The sequence below is a fragment of the Sinohyriopsis cumingii genome, chromosome 7 (genome assembly GCF_028554795.1).
Source record: "Sinohyriopsis cumingii isolate HCF-2022 chromosome 7, ASM2855479v2, whole genome shotgun sequence".
NCBI lineage: Eukaryota > Metazoa > Mollusca > Bivalvia > Unionida > Unionidae > Sinohyriopsis > Sinohyriopsis cumingii.
In genome coordinates this window covers 99,630,785-99,655,695 of record NC_142967.1, presented here as the reverse complement: position 1 = coordinate 99,655,695, position 24,911 = coordinate 99,630,785, and positions in this window count along the sequence as shown.

Here is a 24,911-nt window from a genome sequence, read left to right as displayed (position 1 = left end):
TGGAAAGTGATGCTGTGCGTGTCAAACCTGTGGGATGCGAAAGCGATGCTGCTCGTCCTCTTGGACATTTTACTGGGTTTCGTTTTAAAGGGGAATGTCGACCTTCACGTTTACCTCCCTACGGATGTCATCCAGCCCTGAGCAAACTCCTGCCCATTTCACTCAACCCTCATCGAAACGAACCTGTGAAAGACGAATATTCGTTTCCTGTGCGTTCGTCGGAATACTGCGACTTTGAAAATCGTCTTCAATCGTTCAAAGGAAAATGGCCTAAGTATCTGGGAGGACCGACCCCTGAAGAATTAGCCAGAGCCGGATTTTTCTACTTGGGCGAAGGAGATAAAGTCAAGTGCTTCAGTTGCAGTGTGTCACTTCACCACTGGGAACCGCAAGATTCGGCCTACGTAGAACATGCTCGATGGTCACCGAATTGTCATTACTTACCTTTAGTGGGACCGAGACATTGAAGTAACTTTTTACCATAATAATCTGTTCATGGATACTTTACAAGAGAACATTCGTACTTTGCCTGTGGAGTTGAGAGAACGCATTTATCGAGAACTGGTCAAAATACAAGTAAAACGTAAAGAACAATTGCATCCGATACGTCACCGGTGTTTGAACCACTGGTACCTGAAGGCTATACAAGGACTGATTCAATTGAAAGTGTTCCATTGGACAGACATTGATCAACGATCCTCTAGTTTTAAAAAGGATTGGTTTGGTATGGACGATTGTAGTTACATCATTGTAAACGTACTGCATCGAATTCCAGAGGAAGAGTTAACGAATTACCAACATCTTGAACACAATGTCAACTTGGTGAAAGAGGAAACTTCTGAACGAATTGTAATGTGCAGATTAGTGACTCAACTATTTAAATTCGACACTGAAGTGAAACCATGTTTGTGCAAAGAGTACATTTCTTGTGTCAGACCAAAGAGGATTTAGTATGACCTATTCATGGATACTTTACAAGAGAACATTCGTACTTTGCCTGTGGAGTTGAGAGAACGCATTTATCGAGAACTGGTGAAAATACAAGTGAAACGTAAAGAACAATTGCATCCGTTACGTCACCAGATCTTTAACCACTGGTACCTGAAGGGTATAAGAGAACTGATTCGTCAGAAATTGTTTCAGTGGTCAGACCTTGTTCAATACTTCCAGGCCCCCGATGATTCACGTGTTGATCATTTTGGTTACTTCGAGATTCACCTAGAGCAACCCATTGAGGAAGACGAGGTAAAGGATTACCAACATATTTTCCGTGGAATCTACTTAGCGGAAGAGGAAACTTCTAATCGAACTCTGACGTTTCGGTTACAGTATGCAAGATTTACATTCCCAACTAGAGAACGAAGATCACTGGCTAGAAAGTACGTGTATTCTTTTCGAAAGAAAGAGACTATAAAAACAGGCAGCTCTGCCACGACTTATGTCGTATGTCATCCAACAGATTCCGTGGAAGGAACTCAATGACCATATTCAAACCGTGGATCATTACCATCGATTATTACAAGAACTTTATCCATTCAATTTGGGACGACAAGTGGTGTGTGTCTTAGTGACTTGTTTTCTGGGATTTCGTTTACCAGCCGATTCTTTGTGGACTCTTTACGATCAGTACTTACCACCTCCATGGCCTTAAATGGTCACGAAAAACTCCTTTTGCTCAAAGCCTTGCGGTTTCATCTGGATACTTCTCGACCTCAACAGGAAAAAAAGATTCGTCAACTTTTAGCTACCCAAGACGTGTATGACGATGTGTGTGTAGCTTGTGACTTACACCCTCATTGGACAGATGTTCGTGACTGGAAAAAGGGGGGTTTAGAGGCTTGGACCCAAGAAGTGGCCCAGTATGCACAAGAGTTGTTCAAGGAAAAAAGTTACTTTTCAACCTGTGTTAGTGACGGTGCCAGAAGAACCCGTCACCGAGAACAACCACTCGCTTCAGGACAGGACTGTCATGGACATTCCTGAAAGGTCATTCCGGGAGGACACTTGTGTGACAATACCTCATGTAGAGACTGTAAGAACATTACACACTGTCCCTAGGACATCTTGGTTACCAAAAACATGTTGTACAGACACTTGTTTATATTCCACTTTGATCGCTTTGCTGTGTTTTATATTCCTGTACATCACTATTTGGGTTGTATGTATTTTTGTCTTTCGTGTTCATATTTGAAACATTCAATAAACGTGTTCTGAAAAAGTATATAAACTCTTGTCTTGTTTGTTTTTCGTGTCACAAGTGACATTTCTCATACCATGGCTACCTCTGCTGTCTCTGCTCCCTCTTCCTCTACTGTCAAAGTCATCGACGAACACTTAGATCGTGCCAGTTGGGAGGCTTTGTATCTTCGCCATCCCTTTAACATGCTCATTGCTGGACCTAGCGGTTCAGGCAAAACCGAATTCGTCAAACGTTTGATCGAACATAAACATCATTTGATCGATCGGCCCCCTCAACGGATCGTGTGGTGTTACAAAGAGTGGCAATCGGCGTACAGCCTCTTGCGAGAAAGTCAAGGCGATTCCATCGTGTTTGTGGAAGGCATTCCTAAAGAAGACGACGGCATCGTCTCTGACTCCCGTCTAACCCATTTGGTCATTTTCGACGACATGTTAGGAGAAGACGAAGAAGAAATTAAATTGTGGTTCACGCGCAAAGGGCATCACCGTAATGCCAGTGTCGTTTACATCACCCAAAATTTGTTTCAACAAAGTAAAGCCCATCGCATCATCAGTCTCAATGCGCATTACGTGGTCTTGTTTAAAAGTCCTCGAGATAAATCGCAAGTGCAAGTCTTAGCCAAACAGTTAGGAACGCCTTGGCTGACTCAGGCGTACGACGATGCCACTCAAACGCCACACGCCTATTTACTCGTCGATTTGAAACCTACCACTCCCGAGGATTTGCGATTTCGTACCCACTTGTTTCACCACTGGTGCCAAGACGGAGGGCCTGTCCTGTACACGTCTCCGTCCTCGACTTCATTTCACTCCCCATCAAAAAATCTATAAAAACCTCAGACCCTTTTTCGTCTGTCTCACTCTCAGTGTGAACATGACGTCCCTTCAGTCGCATCTTCCCGTCAAATTGATTCGTGCCTTGTATGGCATCAGTCGAGAAAAAGATCCACAAACACGAGCCCGTGTCTTAGAAGCTAGTCTCAAAGAAGTCTTACGATGGTTCACGGTGACGGCACGTCAATTACTCCAAGGAATCATTCAGATTCCTCATCAAACCAAACGCTTTTTCGATCGAAACAAAGTCGCTTTGGTCCAACTGGCCGATCCCCGCATCGACACTCAAACCAAAAAACAAATCATTTTGAAACCTGGAGGGAGCGGTACTCTAGGAGGGGTCATCATTCGCTCACTCTTAAGATGGGATCCTAATGCCCCCAAAGTTATCCCCAAGACAAAAGTCCAACGAAGCCCCAAGAAGAAAAAGAAAAAGACCAGGTCCCCAAGAAGAATAACTTCTCCAGTGGCAGGACCCTCCTCTTACCAGACACCACCACCATCACCCCGGAAAAAGAAAAGAAGCCCCCAGAAAAAGAAACAGAGAAAAAGTCCCCAGAAAAAGAAAAGTCCACAGAAGAAGAAGAAAACTAGTCGCAAGAGAGGCACTTCGGCCAGGACGCAACCTTACACTCGCAAGCCACGACCTGCCACAGCGGTGACTGCGTCTCCGGCAGCCTCACGTTTATCCACTTCTCCGTTGATGTCACCAGGAACTGAAGAGTACTTGGAGACGTTGATCACACCAAGAACATCTCCGTTGATGACCCCCAAAAGAACTTCCCCAGTGGCAGGACCCTCCAATTTAGTGGCAGTGGCTGCTGCTCACAAAGTACCTTCTCCCAAAATCAAAGTCCATGAAAGATCGGGCATGTTACAAAGTTTACTGGATTTGTCCAAGCAAGAACTGGCTCGATTTAGTCCGTTGCGTACCCCTGCACGACGTGTCATGCCTGTCATGAAGTTGATACGACGTAAAGACAATCAGTGGCGACGCGTTCCAGTATAAAAAAGGCCTGTGACCAAGTAGGGTATCAGTGTTTTTTTGGTGCTCCTGAAGACTCAAAGATGTCACCCTCCAGAAAACCCCAAGGAAAGAAAAGGAAAGGACTGCCACCACGTTTAGCCAAACATGGGGACATGTTATCTGTCCTGTCCAAAGCTTCTCCACCCCTACGAAAAAAACTCATTCAAACAGCCTCCAAAGAGGTCATCGATACCGTGTGCGAATGTTGTTTGAACGTTTTGAAAGGCACGATCCCTTTGTCCAAACACCAGAAACAATGCTTAAGCAAACATCGTCACGTTCTTCGCCAAATGGTTCGAAAGAAAATTCCCATTCGTCAAAAAAAGAAGATGTTGGTCCAACGTGGAGGCATTTTGCCTCTCTTGTTAGGTCCCATACTGAAAGGAGTCTTGGGAACCATGTTGGGAGGACTGGTGGGAGCAAGATAAAAAGGCCTTCGGAAGTCCCAAGATCTCAGAATCGACCCCTGACAACCCCATGGAAGGACGAAAACTAGCTTTAGTGCCTTACAAACGATGGATGGAATACCATCGGTGGCAAGAACAACGCACCCCGCATTTACCTCCCAATCCCAATTTGAGCGAAATGTCCCAGTTACAACACGAATTGCAGTCCTTGATGGATCGCCAAGATTTGTCCGAAACAGAAAAATCGCAAAAGTACGGTCAACTCTTGCAACGACTGCAACTCTTTCACCAGAAAGCTTTAGACGAAACAGCTCTACCCACTCTGAAAGATTTTAAGACCTTGATGAAAAGTCCAGCACCATCACCAGTACCAGTACCAGTACCACCAGTACCCGTGACCAAGACAGAAAAAGGAAAAGGAGAAGAAGAAGAGGAAGGGTTTCAAACTCCACCAGAAAAAGTACGCAAGTTAACAACACCACCTACCTCCAGAATTGGATGGATTAAAAAGATGATGGCCACCCCTTCTTCCTCACAAGAGAAAAAGAAAGTGAAGACAGAAGTGAAGACAGAAGTGAAACAAGAACCAATATCCCCCGCTCAGACATCCTCCTCCTCTTCAACACCTATTGCTGGCCGCACACGCAAAGCATTGCAATCCAAGAAAATACCCCAAGAGAAAAAGAGTAGCCTCTTCCAAGAGTGGGTGCCTTATTAACACACAAAAAATGGAAAAAGTCTTAGCCAGCATTTACTACGATCCCTCGCATCCTGCAGGTTACGCAGGAGTTCAAAAATTGTATCGTGCTGCCAAAACGCGACTGAAAAGTCTCCGTTTACCTCAAGTGCAACGATGGTTACAAGAACAAGCTACCTACACTTTACACAAACCCATTCGACGTAAGTTTGCCAGAAGTCGCACCCGAGTGGAAGGTATCGATCATCAATGGCAAGCCGATTTAGCCGATGTCTCTCATTTGGCCAGCTACAATCGTGGCTACAAATATTTGTTTTGTGTCATCGACGTCTTTTCCAAATTTGCCTGGGTCGTACCCTTGACTTCCAAATCGAGCAGCGAGTTAGTGCGAGCCCTGCAACGGGTGTTGAAACAAAGCGGTCGTCACCCTCTTCGATGGCAAACGGACAAAGGCACCGAATTTCTGAACCAAGCTTTCCAAAAAGAATTAAAGAAACGTGACATTCATTTTTTTACCACCGAGAATCCCGAAACCAAAGCCAGCATCGTGGAGCGTTTTCAACGCACTTTGAAAGAACGCATGTGGAAATATTTTACGCATCACCACACTCTGAAGTACATCGACATCTTACCGCACCTGGTGCAAGCGTACAACCAATCTTACCATCGAAGCATAGGACGTGCCCCGCAAGACGTGACTCCCGAGAACGAAGTGTTGGTGTTTGAGCGCCTGTTTGGTACGTCCCCGACGAGGGCTGTCCCCAAGAAAAGTGGAGAGTTGACGGTAGGAGATTGGGTGCGCATTGGCAAAACCAAACGCACGTTCGACAAAGGTTACTTACCTAACTGGACGACCGAATTGTTTCGCGTCACTGGACGAGTGCATGGCCGTCATCCTGCCGTCTATAAATTGGAAGACATGAACGGAGAAGTGCTCAAAGGAACGTTTTATTTGCCCGAGTTACAACGTGTCACCAAAAAAGAAGACGACGTGTACGACATCGAAAGCATTCTCGAACGCAGAACCCGTAAAGTGGGCAAACGACGTGTCAAAGAAGTCAAAGTACGTTGGAAAGGATATCCACCCAGTTTCGATTCTTGGATCGACGCTTCGCAAGTCATCGACTATAAAAAGAAGAAGTGACCATCATGCCCTTTCACACAGCAGACGCAGCTACGTCGACCACTCCTCCTTCACCTAGTTCTTCTGTGCAAGATTTACAAAAACAACCCTTGTGGGTGTGGTGTGGAGAACGTGTGCCTAAAACGCAAATCGTCTTTTTCTGCCAAATCTTCGTGGTGTATTGTGTCATCGGGGCAGCCATCGCCAATTTGAGTTTGCAACAAGGAGACAAACAATTGTGGACCATTTTATTGAGCAGTTGCATCGGTTACCTGCTTCCCAATCCCTCCCTGAAATTCTCCTCGAACGGGAACCACGGGAACCTTGTGTCCAGTGCCAGTGCCAGTCACCACTCCAACCACAACCAGAACCCCATTTTGGGAGGAGACACGCCTCTGACGTCCAGTAATATCCCCTCGGACAGCCACAGAACTCTGGAATTATGAGTCACCAAAACCAATTTTACTTAACCTTACCCAGTGACAGTTCCATGGAGGTGTTTCCCCACAACACGTTGTGCTGTTACACGGCCAAATTACCTCAAGCCATCCCCTTAGATAACGAAGCCCATTGGGAAGTGGCTTTAGTAGAAATGATTCACCCTACCCAAGTCCTCAATGTCCTTCCCAATCAAAATAAATTTGATGTGGAAGTTTATGACGAGCGAGTGCAACAGTGGTTGGATAACCATGGCAAATATGACAAGAAAACCCGTTTACAAAATCAAAAGTACACCACCTATCACTTGTTCATTCCCCCAGGGTATTATTTTAGTGGTCAACATTTGGTCAGCACCATAACCTCCAGGTTTAATGTCGTGTTTCTGAAAGCTTTGGAGGATGCCAAAAAAAGTGTCACCATGGAATACCACAAAGCAGCTCGTCGCTTCTTGATGAAATTTGACGGGAGTAAAATCCTGTCCATTTTATTTTGTCCTGAATTGTTTGACATGTTGGGCGGAGACATGGACATGAGAATGACCATGATGAAGAAAAACGAATTACCCATCGTTTACGACAACGAGTCTTTTAGCAAGTTATTTCGTGCCCCAGTAGAACTGAATCAAGGACTGAATTTGATGTTCGTGTATTCCGATGTGGTGGAGTACAACGTGGTGGGACACACCTCCGTACCGTTACTGCGTGTCATTCCTTTCAAAGTGGATTCTGCCACGAACGCTGACGAGGAAGGTGGAAACACTTACCACGTCCACCGCGAATTTGTCCATCCTCACTATTTGCCTGTCAGCAAGTCTTATTTGGACACGGTCAACATTGCTATAAAAGGAGATCTGGGACAAAATATTCCATTCACCAAAGGAAAAGTCACGGTGAAACTCCATTTTCGAAAACGGTTCTCTCACGACTCGTAAGTCATGTATCCAGTGTACCGAGGGGTGGCTCGACAGCGAGGACACGGTTTAGGAGATATGCTGAAATCAGCCTTTCGTTCGGTGGCCCCGGTGTTGAAACCGATGGTGACACGCGGATTGCACGCCTTGAAAGATGCGGCACTGACGCAAGGCAAAGAATTTCTCCAAAATGTCATCATCGACAAACAAAACCCTAAAGAAGCCTTCATGAGGGCAGGCAAAAATGTCTTGCTACAAACGGGTAAAGACATTTTGGGCCGACGAGACACACCTATAAATGCCCTGCACGCTACCGAGTCAGGCATTCAGCAAGGACAAGGCAGAAAGAGACGACGAAGAAAACACCCTTTCACCAGACTTCAAGCTAGAAAGGCCAAGAAAAGAAGAACCGTTCGAGACTTAGACGTTTTCGATTATTGAGAAAAGAGACAAAAAATGATGCACCGAGAGTCCTGCGCTTGTTCCAAGACGGAACTGGATCTGTTTGCCATGCCCCCCACCATGATGACGATGCAAGAATCCCAATGGGTGGAATTTCACCCCGTCTCCTCATTGACAGCCTCAGCTCCCATCGAGTTTGAAATCAAAGGACAGCCCGAAGATTACATCGATCTGAATAGCAGTTACTTGTACTTGAAAGTCAAAGTTGTCGATGAGGACAATTCAACCCTAGATGGCGATGAGGTAATAGCTCCCGTCAACAATTTCATGCATTCCTTGTTTAGCGGAGTGGACTTGTACTTGAACAACAAACTGGTCAGCAGCAGCATGGATACTTACCCTTATCGAGCGTACCTGGAAAATCTCTTGACGTACGGAATAGACGCCAAGAACACTCATCTCAATGCCTGTGTGGTATGGGAAGCTGACGAGGCAGGCCAGTTTGAAACATTCGAAACTGATGCAACCAAAACACCAAACAATGACGGATTTGTAGAACGAAGAGACAAAATCAAAAACGGACAAAGTTTAGAACTAATGGATCGTTTGCATTTGGACATGTGGTTGCAAGAGAAATATTTGCTGAACGGGGTGAATGTCCGCCTGAGACTGAATCGTAGCAGTGCCGCTTTCCATTTGATAGGTAATACTGCTTGCAAAAACTGTCATCGAGGAAGCCAGGCTCTACGTACGCCGTGTGGAAGTGTTACCTAAAGTGGGTAACGACATCAGTCAAACGTTGAGCAGAACGACCGCCAAGTATCCCATACGACGCGTGGAAGTGAAAACCTTCACCATTCCCAAGGGACAGCGATCCATGATCGAAGATCATCTGTTCCAAGGACAACTACCGAAACGTTTGATCGTTGGTATCGTCGAAAATGAAGCCTTCAACGGAGCTTTGGCTAAAAATCCTTTCTACTTTCAACACTTTGGCGTGTCCAAGATCGAAGTCAGTCGCGATGGCAAGACCTTGTGTACCCGACCCTTTTAGCCTGACTTTCAGAAGAAGAATTACTTGAGATCGTACTTGTCCCTGTACGAAGCCACCGGTCAGTTAGGAACCAACACCAGTCACGGTATTACGTACGAGGATTATGTAGGAGGCTATGCTTTGTGGGCTTTCGATTTCACTCCTGACCAAGGCAGCGACGAGGGACATTTTCACCCTATAAAATCAGGCCAGATTCGTGTGGAAATTCAGTTTGCAAACCGAGACCCTGATGTAACGGTGAACGTCATCCTGTATGCAGAATTCGATAATACCATAGAAATCAACAGTTTGAGAGAAGTCATTCTAGATTATTAGAAACCATGGAAGACTGTTATCCCTCTTTACCTAGTGGAGAAACTTTGGACATGAAATGTGAGGAGACCGTGGAAGGAGAAGAATCTCAAGATAAAGACGAAGAAGATATCATAATGAAGTCAAGATGGCCAGAACAAGAAGCCCATTTAGTCTCCTGTTTTGCCAAACACTTGGTCGACAAAATGACGGAATTGATCAAGAAAAATTGCTATGGATGTCAAAACGATCATCCCAGTCAAATTCAACACGATAAATGCCTGATGTTGAGTCAAGAAGAAAAATTGGACGAGTATCTGGACGAAGCTTGGAGTCTCATCTCGAACAAAGACGTGTTGCACCAGTGGTATAAAGACTTGCGTGAACATTCTTGTCCACCATTAACCACTCAAGAGATCCATCGTATCGAAGCTCTCCTGAATCAGAGTGAGGAAACAGAACGAATAACCGTTTATTCGTCAGACATTTTCAAGCAAAAAGTCAGGATCGAATTGACAACTTATTATTACCTGTGAAGAAGAAAAAAACACACACAAATCAATGGATACCTGGGAACTTTATTACCTTTTGAACCACAGTTCGTATACGGCTTCTTGGAATCCTGTCGTCTGTGCTAAAGATGAACTCCCTCATCGCAAACCTAAAGACCATCAAGCTTACGTGATCAACACGGACGACAGTCATCTCCCAGGAACCCACTGGGTAGCCGTCTACTTTCCTCAAGAAGGATGTGTGGAATATTTCGATTCGTACGGATTGCCCCCTTTGGAAGACGATATCATTGACTTTATGAGAAGAAATGCTCAAACCACCCGATTCAATAATGTGAAATTACAAGGCACAGATTCCTTGGTGTGCGGACAATATTGTGTGTATTTTCTGCATCATCGCAGCCTAGGCTATTCCTTAGAACATTTAGTGACTCATTTCGATCCTCGTTCTTCTGCTAGAAATGATGTGAAAGTAGATCGATGGTTTTGTGACCATTATGCTTATCTTTTGTCTCAAGCTAGGAAACGTAGTGTCCATCAATGGCCTAATGATTTCCAACAGTGGAAATCACAATTTCATTCACAACGTTGTCAGCCCTGTTCAAAGTAGTTAGTACTTGAAAAAAAAAATGTTTGTCATTTGAAAAAAATTGTTTGATGTTATCATGTTGGATTATTGTTAGAGTTGTTGTTAGTTAGTGTTAAGTGATTTTTGAATAAAAAATGTTGTGTTTTGAAAAAAATGCCTTTGTCTTTTGTTTAGCTATAAGAATGTTGGATTGATGCTCTTTCATTTCTTACTATCCCTCTCATGACACTCACTGAACGTTGCGGCTCGAAAACCGTGTGGGGGATGTTTTCCTTCACGTCCGCGCTTTGACTTTAAGAACCGGTTTGTTCCCAGTCTAGCCATCCATTGTCGACTCATCCTCCTACGAAGATGTGCTCCAAACTAGCTAAGCTCAACGAAGCCTACGTGAACTTGCATAGGGTCAGACACAGTCTGATACCGAAGCCAGAAGAAATAGAGAATGTGAGAATGTTAAAAATCACTGAAGACCTGATAGAAGAGCTCTTCAGAGAAGAAATGAACAGGGAAAAAGAAGAATGGACAGAGAAGTACAGACTTCAGAGACAGCAGCAACAGCAGCAACAACAGCAACAGCAGCAGCAACAGCCTGAAGCTGACAGAGGCTTTGTCGATTGCCGTATCGACACCAAAGAGTTCTTCTTCTCTTTCCGAAGAAGCAGACCTATCGCCAGAAAGTCTATCCTCAGAGGACATCGCATTCTTAGAAACTAAAAAAGAATGCCATAGCAAACAAAAAAACAGCCCTTTTCAGGGCTACCCAATACTCTAGAAAAGAAATAACGATAGATTTGCCAATGTGTGTAGGTAGAGTAGTGTGAAAATAAACACTAACTCTTTTATAAAAAAAATGTGAGGGTATGTGTTTGTGTTTGTAAGAGCTAACGTAAGTTGGTAGGGGTAGTAGATTAAAATGATGTTTGTTTTTTTTTGGCTGTTAGAGGTGTATATTTGGAGTTAGATTGGATTGCTTTGCGTATGTGGATAGTCTATTGAAGTGATTTATAAAAAATTTTACAATAGTGATGGGTAGCATAAAAAAGTGAGTGAGTGTTTCTTTTAGGTCCGCGCGTTGTTTGGTCATGATCTAGGTAAGATGAATTTTATGTTTTTTAGGGGGATGTTTTCCTTCACGTCCGTGCTTTCACTATAAATTGAAACTCGTTCGGCAGTCCAGCTACCCTTGTTGATTGATCAACATCAAAAATGAACACGAGACTGGAGAAACTGTTGGAACTTCATGTGCATCTGGAATATGCCAGGCGCATATTAAATGAACTGGCCGCGGAAGCCATTGTCGAGGAGGGAAGGATAAGAGAGGAGGAAAGAAGAAACAAAGAAGAGGAGGAGAGAAGATATAAAGAAGAAGAGGAAAGAAGATACAAAGAGGAGGAGAGAAGATACAAAGAAGAGGAGGAGGAGGAAAAGGAGAGAAGAAAAAATTTCAGAATCCCAGAGAGCGAAAATTGTGATTCTGAAGCGACATATCCTGCCTCTGCTCTCTCCCCCCAAAAGGTAAAAAGTAACTGGGGGATAAGATGTGTATGTGGCGCCAGGCCTGGAAGGTGCCACCATTAACCAGGTGTCCATGAAGTTCCAAACAAAACAGCCCTTTTCAGGGCTACCCAATACTCTAGAAAAGAAATAACGATCGATTTGCCAATGTGTGTAGGTAGAGTAGTGTGAATATAAACAATAACTCTTTTTAAAAGATGTGAGGGTATGTGTTTGTGTGTTTGCGTGTTTGTAAGAGCTAAGGTATGTTTGTGTGAATAGTAGATTATGGGTTTCTTAGCGTATGTGGAGAGTATGGTTTGGGTTATATTATATGAAATGAAAAAGTAGGGGGATGTTTTCCTTCACGTACGCGCGTTGTTGGGTCATGATCTAGGTAAGATCCATTTTATGTTTTTAGGGGGATGTTTTCCTTCACGTACGCGCTTTAAGTATAAGAACCCACAGTATTCGTCGTTCAAACCATTCTTCATAGAAGATGGCTTCAAACCACCTGGATAAATTTCAATCATTGCAAGACGTCCTTGACAATTTGGGAATGATAGAACAAATGCTCGTACGACTAGTTGAAGATCACTATTCTTATAGTCCGCATAGAGTAAAAATGGAAATTAATAATTTAAGAAAAGCAAAGGATATGATAAGTGGTGTAATGAAGGAAATAAAGGAGGAGAAGGAGGATGAAGAAGAAAGGACAAGGATGAGAGCATGGAATGAAAAAATTGAAAAAGAAGAAGAAAATGAGAAGAGGAAGAAAGAAGAACAGGAGGAAGAGAAGAAAGAAGAGGAGGAGAAAAAAAAGAAGAAAAAGAGTGTAGGTGAGAAAATAAGAAGTTGGTGGAGGAAAAGAAGAAATTAGAAGCAGAAGAAGAAGAAGAAGAAGAAGAAAACCCAAAGGCCCTTTTCAGGGCCAGCCATATTTCTCGAAAAGAGATAGCCTTTCAATTGCCTACCCCTTTTTTAAAATTTAAAAAAAATCCCATGTTAAATTCCCCTTGTACGTATATGTTCCCACGATTTATTCCCATGTTAAATTCCCCTTGTACGTATATGTTCCCACGATTTATTCCCATGTTAAATTCCCCTTGTACGTATATGTTCCCACGATTTTTCTCCATGTTAAATTTCCATTGTACGTATATGTTCCCAAGGGGGTCTGTAATGCTAATTCCCATTGTACGTATACTATCCCCATTCACTACTTATATGAGACAGGTCCCGTCAACACCATGATGAAATGAAGCAAAATATGTGCGAAACTACTGAAAGTACCATAATGAAATGTGGTAAAACATGGGTGAGACAAAGTTCACATCAAATACGATAATGCAATGAGGTAACACGTGTAGGATTACAGAAAATACCATAATTAAATAATATAAAGCAGGTGTACAGATCACAACAAATACCAGAATGAAATGTGATAAAGCATATGTGTACTGTGTATCTTGGTACATTACAAATGAGGCTTCTGGAATGAACATAGATCGGTTTCTGTAGCGCCTTTATTAATGTGCTATTTTGATTTAGCTGTTGTTATTTATCGGAGGTATTTTTGAATATTATCGCAGTTATTTAAGCGTTTCTAGGACAGAGGTTCGTTTCATGGGCGAATTTGATGGGGGTGGGAATGAAAAAAGGAAAATAGGGTCCTTGTTTAGCCGGATATTTAACTGTCAAACCTCTAATTCCAACCATACCACAAACACTGTCGTCCTCACGATTGAGACCCTTGCAAGGGTGAATCTGCATACAACTTTGACAGTATTTGATCTGTAGTCACTATCTTTATATACCCGATTTACTCATTGCGTACAGTGTCTTCTGTATTCAGTTATGTCACCACAATCGGTCATTCTTAAGACCATATAATTAGTCTGGCGGTCAACCACATATCCGCTAAGGTGGCAGGGACAGATTTGGTCCCTGAACAATTCCTTAAGTTAAAAGTGTGGTGTGACTTTTTTTTAGCTATTATTGTTTAATAATTAAAGAAATAAACATATTTATGAATTTTTTCTTTTTGACTTGTGGTGTTCGTGAAACTGATGTGAGGCATGTACACCTCATTTAGTCACTGCAGAGAATGCAGACAGTGAAATACCAATAGTCGGCTAAAGAAGCAGAACTAGCTACTTATAGCACTAGAAAAAGTCGCTCAAGTCAGGTGGAATAGCTCAAACAAACTGATTGGATGACAACCATTTTGAATAGTATCAAAATATTAAGTGTATAATGTTTTTCAAAATTCTCACCCAGGTAAAGGCGCTTGCGTTTGTATTGTGATCATCGCATGTTCTCACAAATGGTCTTCGGATATGAAAAACAAATGAATAAATTTGGGTGGGGAGCGGTGCAAAAACTTGTTATCCTATATGTTGAGAAAGCAAGTTTTTTACTTTAAAAGAACACAATCAAAAATGAAGCCATTATGAATTTTAAAATGTGAATGACCGTTAATTGTGAGTAGCAACGATCAACATAAACGGAACAGGTTAAGATTATTCTTAGGAGGATGACAATTTAAATCATTCAAGGACAAGAAGCTAATAAAGGATAATTTTGCCTAACATTTTCATTGAATGGCAAATGGACATGACTAATATATGTGAGGAGAAAATACATGTTCATGTTGGTTTTACAGACTCTAAATAGGTTTGCCATCTTCGAGTCGCAAAAGTATGTCAAAGCTTATAAATATTATAACTTAAGTGAGACAGCTATTTTTTGCATTCACCAAGTACAAGTGTAGTGCCATCTCTAGTTAATTTACCGTTTACAATACATGCATAAGTATTAACATGAATTATCACCAATTTGAAAATATCATTATTTGTTGATAATTATTCCTTGTACAGTATCAAAATGGAGGAAGTACTAATTATTGTAATGTATGCAATATGCAATGTTCTTTATACATCGATGCAAAAGACAAATGCACATAATTAAGATAAATAACATGTGCTTATAACCAAATGTTTTGTTCCCTGATGATGCAAGTGGCTTTTTAGTGCGTTGGCTGTCATTAAACAGTGCAAACATCTCTTATGTACGATGAATCACTGTTTTGAAAGGCTGCATCCGTTTCCGTGTTATTCAGGTCGTCAGCTGATAAGCGATTTCTAAAGTTAGATCAAGACGATAGCAACACACTAAAATACCTGATAATGTGAAAAGGACACGTCGGGTTATTACATGGTAGAGCTTGGATGGTGTGCTAGGGAATCTAATATCTTCTCGTGGTTACCCTGTTATGTTAAGAAGGGCATTGAGGAAGACGCTTTAATAATTCAAACAAGATATGAATAGAGCGATACCATGCTATTCCAACAATGTTAAAATAGTGTAAAGTACATTTAGAAATAGTTTAATGTTATGTTAAACAGAATGCAACATTTACAATATTTAATAATTTGTTTTACCCAAAATGTGTATACAAATTTATCTCCGTTTCTGTAACAACTTGTGTGCGTGTGTGTCTGTGTGTGTGTGTGTAAGTCTGGCTTAGATATGTAACGTAACTATTACAATTTTAGTCAAATTGCTACGATGTCTGCAGTGTGGCAGTTCATAATGATGTATAGCACTGGGACATCATGTGGGTCATCATGCCGCAGTCACATCATCCGGACGCTAGGCCGACCATTACTAACACTAACGTCATAATGCTGAGGCAGCTGTAGGAACCATTTTTAAAAGACTTTGACATGCATCGGCCTCGCTTCGAACCCGCTGACCACCCACATCCGAGGCGGACGCTCTAACCACTAGGTCACCGAAGCGGTCCCTCTGTAATAACTTACGTATCCACTCAAATACACCTCTGCAATTATGCCATTGTCAAATACCCAGTCGAATAATCAAACGATGGACACGAGTGTTTGAACAATTGCCGCCAAAGTGTATGCTATGGCAAACCAGGAAGTAACTTTTGAATGTACAGTAGGTGCATTTCTTTGGAAGCCGTTAGCTGGCAAGCAATTTGAATCTTATTATGTTTTTTTGTTACATTGTGCTCATCTATTTCCTATATGAAGAATGTATTAATCTCCATAACATTCTTATAGATTACTATCCTTGTCCTTGTTTTATACATAACTGACATAAACTAAGCAAATATTTTGAAATCATGTGATCAGTTTAAGTTATTTGTTTTTGTTGATTTGTTACAAACCAGCAATATATCATTCAATTAGACCACACCAATATGTCTATTTGTTTTTAAATATATATGCAATATATTGGTTTCATTATAGGTGCATTGTTACAGTATCAATGTATTAGCAACGTATCATAGACCTTCAAACGGCTAATTGTGCAACATAGGTTTAATCATTAAGACTTTCAAAGGCACGTACGAGAATAGTGAAGTAGAATGATTACCGTATATGTGAACATTGTGGCGTTGGTATAACGTTTGTGAAAAGACTTTATATTGCTGGATGAGTTTTGAATCTTCTTTTGTCAAAAATGTATTTGACATGATTAGGCCGATGGAACCGATGTAAAAGTATGCCTCATCAAACTTTGTATAAGATGAATATTTGAAAATTAGGTGAGACAATCTCCTTTAATCAATATTATTGCTTCGACAATGTAGCATAAACGTATTACATTCATAATCTTATTTTGGACAATTGTACAAACGTTTGCGTGTCGATGATGATTAGCACGTTATTGGATCGGGTTATTCTGGTCTACGGTATGCCTTTTGTACTTGTCGTTTTTATTGCATGAGTCATTTTCCCAATTTACGCATGACGTACAAAGTATCTTTGTAAAATGGATTGCATATGTTACAAATGTATGCTAGATATTTCGCAACATAATCGATACTTACATCGTTGATACATTTCTTTTAACAATAGATTGACCATTTCAGCCATAAGAGTTCCTTTTGATAATGATAGTTATGTAATGGCTTATCACTATAAATTCACTTTTCTTATAAATATATTTACAAACGTGTACAAAGAAGGGCATACTATGAGAGAGAGAGAGAGAGAGAGTTCTTTATTTGAACATGACAGATCCCTGTAAAAACTATTGAAAACTGAATACGTCAAAGAAAGCTTCACCTAGTGGCTGTGTTTGTACATTTCGTAAAATGTATTATCTTGAATATTTTACTGTGTTTACAGTTCAAATATTTTATAACCATATATATTTACAGCATAGAGATTTGCAACTGAATAGCGTTGGATTATATCATGTTTGAGAGTGACATAAAGCACCAATACAATAATACCAGTTGCCTTGAGAGAACATGCCTTTTCATACTGCATTCCCAAATGTGATTTGATCTTGTCATTTTGTGAAATATCTGAGACATAGCATAGTTATTTAATGCAAAATTGAAGCTGTAATGAGACTGCATGCATTCATATTTTCTGTTAAATCAAATTTTACTTTTAAAGCTATGTCCATTTTAAGCAGACAACGTGGCGTGGAGGACACTTTAAATTACATTTATGCGGAATATCTTGGATTTGTCTATGATTCTGTCTCTGACATTACTTAAGCTGCTTCTTTGTACGAAATATCAAATTAAAAGCTATACTCGCATTTTATGTAGTTCTTCAATTAGTATGTGGAATTGCAGCTCGTATATGCGCATTCATTTGTGAAAGGAATAATTCAATAGAATATATATGGTACGTACCTCTATCAAACAATGTTCTAAGCAAATAAACGTGATTTACATTGCAAACAAACCATATGGTTTGCACTAATAATACTGGCGTTGAATAATATGCGTTCGGTAATGAAATATGTTTATCAGCGGATGACACGTATCGGATATTTTCGAAAACTGCTTGTCTGCAAACCTCGACGCTTTGTTATCTTGGATAGAGTGAGGTCAACGTAGACAGTGACTTACAACACTCCACATAAGGGGGGTGTGTGTCTAGTAAAATGCTCTTGTTTAATAATTTATTAGTGTGATTTCCGATATAATTAAACACCTAATCCATTGAAAACTGCGCTTGAATGGTTTGTAAGTAGATTCAACAGCAAACCTTCACGATACACCGTATCAAGATGGAGATTTCGTATCGCAGACGTTGCATCTCAGACTAAGCTATAACATTAAGTTGAAAGGAGTAATCTTGCAAAGTATGGGAACTCTTTTAAAATGTGCGGCAACATCAGAGGAGAATGATTGGTCGATGTAATTTTTACGTCTGATCTTTATTGGTTCATACGTTTATATATTTGTGATGACTATTTTGTCCAATTTATCGGATGTCACATTTTTTGCATGTGATCAAATAAATAACATTTGATATTGCACAATTTTTATCACAATGCATTTCAAAATGTTCTTTCTTATTATTACTATTGAAAGAATGATTTTCTTTAGTACAATAACAGTGCGAATATCTAGGTTTATTATATTTAGCTGATGATCCTTTTTCATATGATGTTTTTTCTTCTTTCTGATTTAAAATTAATTAGGAAATTATTACGATTTTTAGTCCTTTTATAAACTAGAGTGGATTTGCTTTTGTGTAGCGATTTAACGCTTGCTTTACATGATAATTTTAATAAATTCCAATATTTATACTTACTCTTACCTATATTAGGCAAACTTGGATTATATTCAATAACAAAATGAATGATATCTTCTTTTCTATCCTTGATTTTACATTGTAAAGATTCAAGTTGTGTAAGAAAAAGTACTGTTTGGAAAGCAGTATTAATGATGTCAATAGGTTAATTTGTATTTAAGAACTGCTGACCTGGTGAGGACAATTGATTACGTGCCACTAATATACATATAAAACTGATTGAAAACTAATTATCAGGCTTTAATTGGTGTATTATTATTTCCTATTTATACACTTTAACAGTTAGTAGATTGTCAGATTAGAAAAGCATTGAACGTATAATCATCAAGCGGGAAAGTTAGAATTTATAAAGTCATTACTTGTGAACCAATAATTCTAAATCCAAATCTATGACACCTAATTTAACTTTGTATACATTACACTGTTTTGTATTAAATGAAATACACAGGCGCGTCATTTTGATTTCCTATGTAAATGTCTTAAAGTTTACATTGTATAATTGCAAATAAAATGCGCCATTATTTTCTGTGAACGGCAGCCATTTGCATGTCTATTGTATCAGTTGTATTAAAGTATTATGCCGTGGACGAATCTGCCTCACATGGTTTTGGAACAAACGGCCCATAGCAATGTCGCCAACACACTATTGTTGACCGTTCACTTTATATTACATCTTATAATTCGTTCAGGTTTGGAAAGCTTATCATGTTTCGTTGCATTATTTCAGTTATCGTTGAGTTATTTGACTCGCTGCGTATGATTGTGTTAAAAAGCAGTCTTGGAATTTGTGCGCACGAGTTTGGCTTTAGGATTTTTCTATCTTTAATCATCAATAAATATCGAACTAAAAAGACTGGAGCAAGTTTGTCTGTCATTATTGTTATCAATAGTGTCATAAAATAGGATAGCCTTGTTTGATACAACAGTACATTCTTACAAAATATTCTCAATATTTTCCGCCAATGTTTATCCAGGTTATACGAATATTTGTTCTGAAAAAGCCGATTCAATATGCTTATAAATAGTTTACATCAACTACAATGAAATAAGAAAAAAAAAAAACGCTGATAAATGCTATGAAAAAGTTCGTTGCGAAACAAATATAATTGCACCTGCATATCTATTAAAGACAAAGTAAATGAAACAAATGACAATGTTATCTATTTTGAGCTGATTGGTTGTAGTAACTGCACTAGTTGACTCTACTGTGTTTTGTGGCTTAGATCTAAATTTGGATATCATCTAATCCAATCAACTCTGTTGTCTAATTTTTTTTTATTATAACCAGGCAAACTTTCGCAACAAAGATTCATAAGCAACTCCGTGCTTGTCAACTTGAACTACTTTGATGTATTTGCGATACGTTTATTTATTTAACTTAATGTATAATATACCGAAGCGTAAACTCGCGCAAATTAATAGAACGACCCATCACTATTATTATGCTAATTGTAACTAAACATATAAAGTCAATGATCAAATGATAATCTCTCTCGGTCTCTGTGTCTGTCTGCCTGTATGTCTCTCTATATAAATTGGTATATATATATATATATATATATAATGTTATGTATATTTAATTTCATTGCTTGTTTATTGCCTTTAATATGTTTCATTACATCCTATTGTAATGTAATCTAGTATGTTGGTCTTTACCTTGTTAAAACTGACTTCATTTGTGCTTGACCTGGTTGACGTTTTAAAAACAATTATTTAATTTTATGTCAATAACTAATAAATAGCTAAAGTATTCTTTATACTTTTAAGCTTAATATCAGAATAATGTTTAAAAGAAGAAGTAAATATGTTTATTTGGGTCAGGTTTTTGTGGTTTTCTTTGTGAATTTTTACAGGTTATGGTTTTAAATTGTTAAATATTAGAATCATTCTGTAAGGTCATATTCCATTATATATTTTTATTTTTATTTTTAGAAAATGCGAATTGTAATCTAAGGTCTTGTAATTGTGGCGAGTTAGTCATCCGTTTTTAGCTTCTAGCACTTCTAAGTTTTAATATATGCTGTGCCCAGAAGTTTTGAGATGGAATTGTTTAAATTCATATTATTGAATTCAAGGGATCATTTTCCCTGGAAATACTAAATTGCTCTGATACAATTATTTGATAGAGACATTCACTGGAAATTATAGCATAGTCTAACCTTTAAATATATTTATTTGATTCAATAAAAGAATGTTGATGCATTAACAATTCAATACCTAGCACAGACACGTCATCAACATCAGTTTTGGGATTTTGTATGTACTTTTACTAAATTGTTATTCAGGACTTGAAATTACAAGGATTTGTGTCTGTATTTCTTGGATTATTTTGGGATTAATTCGCAATGCTAAAAATATTTTCTCCTTTTAACTTTGTTTCCTAGAGAAATAATTTTTTGTTTTTAATTTCTCTAAGTTAGGTATCTTTCACTCCTTTTTGTTACATATTTAAAGAGCATTAACTCGTCACAGAAAATTGGGGGCTCGTCAAGGTTACGAATTTCGCTAAATTATGACAGAAAACGTGTTGTATTTTAAAGTATGGATTCACATTAATTGTTTTAAATCTCACTTATTAATTAACGTTTTTGAAACATTTAGCAAAATCATCAAACCTTTTACAATATGTCATAAAGTGGATATAGTATTTCAAATCCTATCCAGGAACAGGACTTCTTCACAAAAGATGAATTGCTTCAGCTTGCCAGAGAATATGATCTTTCTGAAGCAATGGCTCCTATAACGAGGCAAGAAATATAAATATTTGTGATTACTATTTGGTTGAAACGAATGTTTAAGATAAAAGTACTTTACATTTGAATAAGTCTGTATTGGACTGTATAATAAGAGCAAAGAAATTAAAATTGAAAAACAAGATGGAATTAGAGTTAAGAAAACTCAAAATTCGGAAAGAGAAAAAAAGAAAACAAATGCAATTAGATGATGAGGAAAGTGAGATGAGAATGCAATTGGAGAAAAAGGAGAAGCAAATGCAATTAGATAAAGACGAAAGAGGGTGGACAATGCTATTCGGGAAGGATGAGAGAGAGACAATTGCAGTTACATATAGAAGAAATACAATTGTTATTGGAGGAAGAGGAGGGAGAAAGACAATGCAAATGAGAAGAAAAACAAGAAAATGAAGAAAGAGAATTTCAATCTCGATTAAATGAGTTAGAGCTGGAATGTGAAAATCACATTATTACTTTACATACATGTTCAAGCATTGCTTTGTACTTAGAATATGAGGTTAGTGTCCCCTTTTATTGAAAAAGAAGTAGATGAATATTTTCATCGTTTTCAAGTAAACATTGCTGAAAGGTCAAAACGGTCAAGAGAGCATTGGACTGCATTATTACAGAGTGGACGTGTGGCAAAGCCCGATACATCTATGCTTCCCTGTCAGTACAGCAAGGTACTGACTAAGATCTGGTTAAAGAATTCATCTTAAAGGGTTAAAAGTGAGTCCATGAAATTTATCGACACAATTTATGGAGCTACAGAAAAGAAGCTGGACAAACTCATGTCCAGCTTGCAAGAGAGAAAGATCAGATATTTGATATGTGGTGGTTAGCTTATAAAGTCTATCAATACTAGACAAATCTAAGACAACTCGTATTACTTGAAGTGTTCAAAAATTGTGTCTGTAGTAACGTTAATAATTATCTTGATGATCATATGGTCGAAACTTTAGAAAATGCTGCTGGTACTTGTAAAATAATTCCTTAGCTCATCACGTTTCTTTTGTAAAGAAGTCTTATACTTAGCAGTCGCCTGGTAAAAAATATTTTAGCTTAATGCGAGTCCGTCAAATCTCAATTTGTAAAATGTTCTAGAAATCCAGTTTCTGCAATTAAAAATTAAGGATCATAATTAAGGCTGACCTTTTCCAATTTCTTTTATTTGTAAGAGGGCAAGGTAACGGCAATGTATTGCAAGTATTGCATTTGTTTGGTCTAAGAAACCACATACTGATTTTATTATGGAGAATACTGAACCATTTATGTTGAAGGGTTCTGTATTACTCATGGTTGGTTATTGCAATCCAGTCCCTATTAAAATGTTGATGAACACAGGAAATTCTCAGGCTTTTATTATTATCAGGTAGTTTTTCTTTGTATAAAATATCTCATTCTAATGGGAGTGTTCTTAGTCATGGAGGATATTGCTGCTTTTTTAATGTTGCCATCCATTGCATAAAATTGTCATTAGACTTAGTTTGATTATTTGTTTCCATACTACATCACTGCCTTTGTTAGTCGTTAGATTATTATTCAATGTGCAGTCCATGATAACCCTCAGCAGCTGAGACTTTATTCTGCCTCCCGACACTGTTAGATCAACTAGATTTGATCATTCATTCGATCATCAACACTCCAAATATGTGCATCGGAAATAGTTAATTGTTGCGTCGATTTGATCGTTATAGCATATCCTAGGGTCCATGGAGGTTTATCCAGCATTACCGGGCCCTCAACAACACTCACAGGAACCGAAACAATATCATTAAGATCTAGTTGTTGTTTCTCATTAATTCCAGGAATCTCAGCTTTAATATTCTACTTTCGTGTATCTGCCGTTGAAAACACAATGGTATAGGTTAATCTGAAAATGTTTCTTTATGCAACATAAATAATTGCTGTAGAAGTACACCACGAAGTATTGTGAACCTATACAATCATTTAGCCTCCACGTATTTCAAACTTCATTCATTTGAGTTTCTGGAATTACTTCACGCACTATTTCACATTTAATATTACCTTGTTGCAGTCGGATTAAGTTTTTAACTCCCTTGTTCTTGATCAAGCAATCGGTTATCATCAATTATCTCCTCATAAAAGACTTCGAACTTTTTCAGCCAGTCATCCGGAAATTTTTTAAACAAGGTGGTGGTTGACAATGATCATCGCACATTATTACAGCAATATTCAAGTCAATTACCAGTGAAGAAATAATTGTAGCACATCTAGCGACACCGAGCACATTTCCTCGCAAATACTAATTTTATGAATATGTTTATCGCCAATTCGTTCAGAAGTCCACTCATCACCTTTCCACAGAAAGAATCTACGAAAAATATGAGACATAACTCCTCGCTTTTTCAATGCTCTTGCTAGTCTATATGTAGGCGTCAAAACAACCATATTGAAATTTCGAAACAATTCAATCGCACGAGTTGTTTTACCCGAAACACCACACTAGTTAAGGAAAGCATTGTTATGTCTAGTTACGGGATCATACACCAACGGTGCTAAAGGTAATTGTCACATTTGATTATTTCTATAATATATATCCTTGGATTCAACGTCGGCGGATTCAGAATAACTCATTATTTTTCCTTGTTTTACTGTCCATTAGCCCCATGGTGCATGAGTACCAATTTTTAACAAATCCGCATATTTCTTATACCCCTTAAAATAAATATGTGGCAACTCTAAGCGCGGTTTCAGGAAATGTTCAATAATTATTCTCGTGCAATGTCGTATATTGTTATATCTTCCTCCTTGTGTAAATTTCCCAATTATTTTGTTTCCAAGATATGTTGTAAGTTTATTTTCATATTTGATTTTGTCGGGATTACGCTCAAAGATTTCGTCGAGAACAATCATATCAAATACAGAAGGTGGTTTTGGTAACCAGACTTGTTTCTGTGGACGATACGCTATTATTGCTTCACTTACATTTCGCGATGCCAAATTCAAGCATCAAGTATATATTGCAATGGAACTGTTGTGTGATTAACAATCGGATGGAGCTTTTCCACAAACTCAAACGATTCAATACATGGAAATCAAGTTAGATCGAAATTTGGTAAACGTCCATTTATTGCAACTATAGTCATTTCATGTCTTGGATATCCAAATCGCTTAAATTATTCAGCACACACTCACTTTCCAAGAAAACTTGCAGTATATCATGCAACCATATCAATGGAGATAACATCCCTGTAATAGTATTCCATAATATTCCGTCTTCGTATTCGACGCAGCTTAGCTGCACATTGTCGTTTACCATGAATTTTGCTCCTGATTAAAGTGAGCAGGAACTGACGGAAACATAAAAAATACACAGTAATCGTTCATCATCATCGGTATATTTCAACTCAAGATTTTTGACTTCCGTGTAAAGGGACTCAGATTGATAATTATCTCCATTAGGTCGTAAAAAAAACTGATCATAATTTCCACATTCTGTACTTTGAAAATCCAAATGGATACAAGATCCCTTTTACTGATATTTTTCATAAAATCAAACATATCATCCTTTGTATAGTGGAAATATTGTTTTATCCATCGTCCACGCGTCCGCGTTATGATCAAAAATCTCTGTCGAAGCTC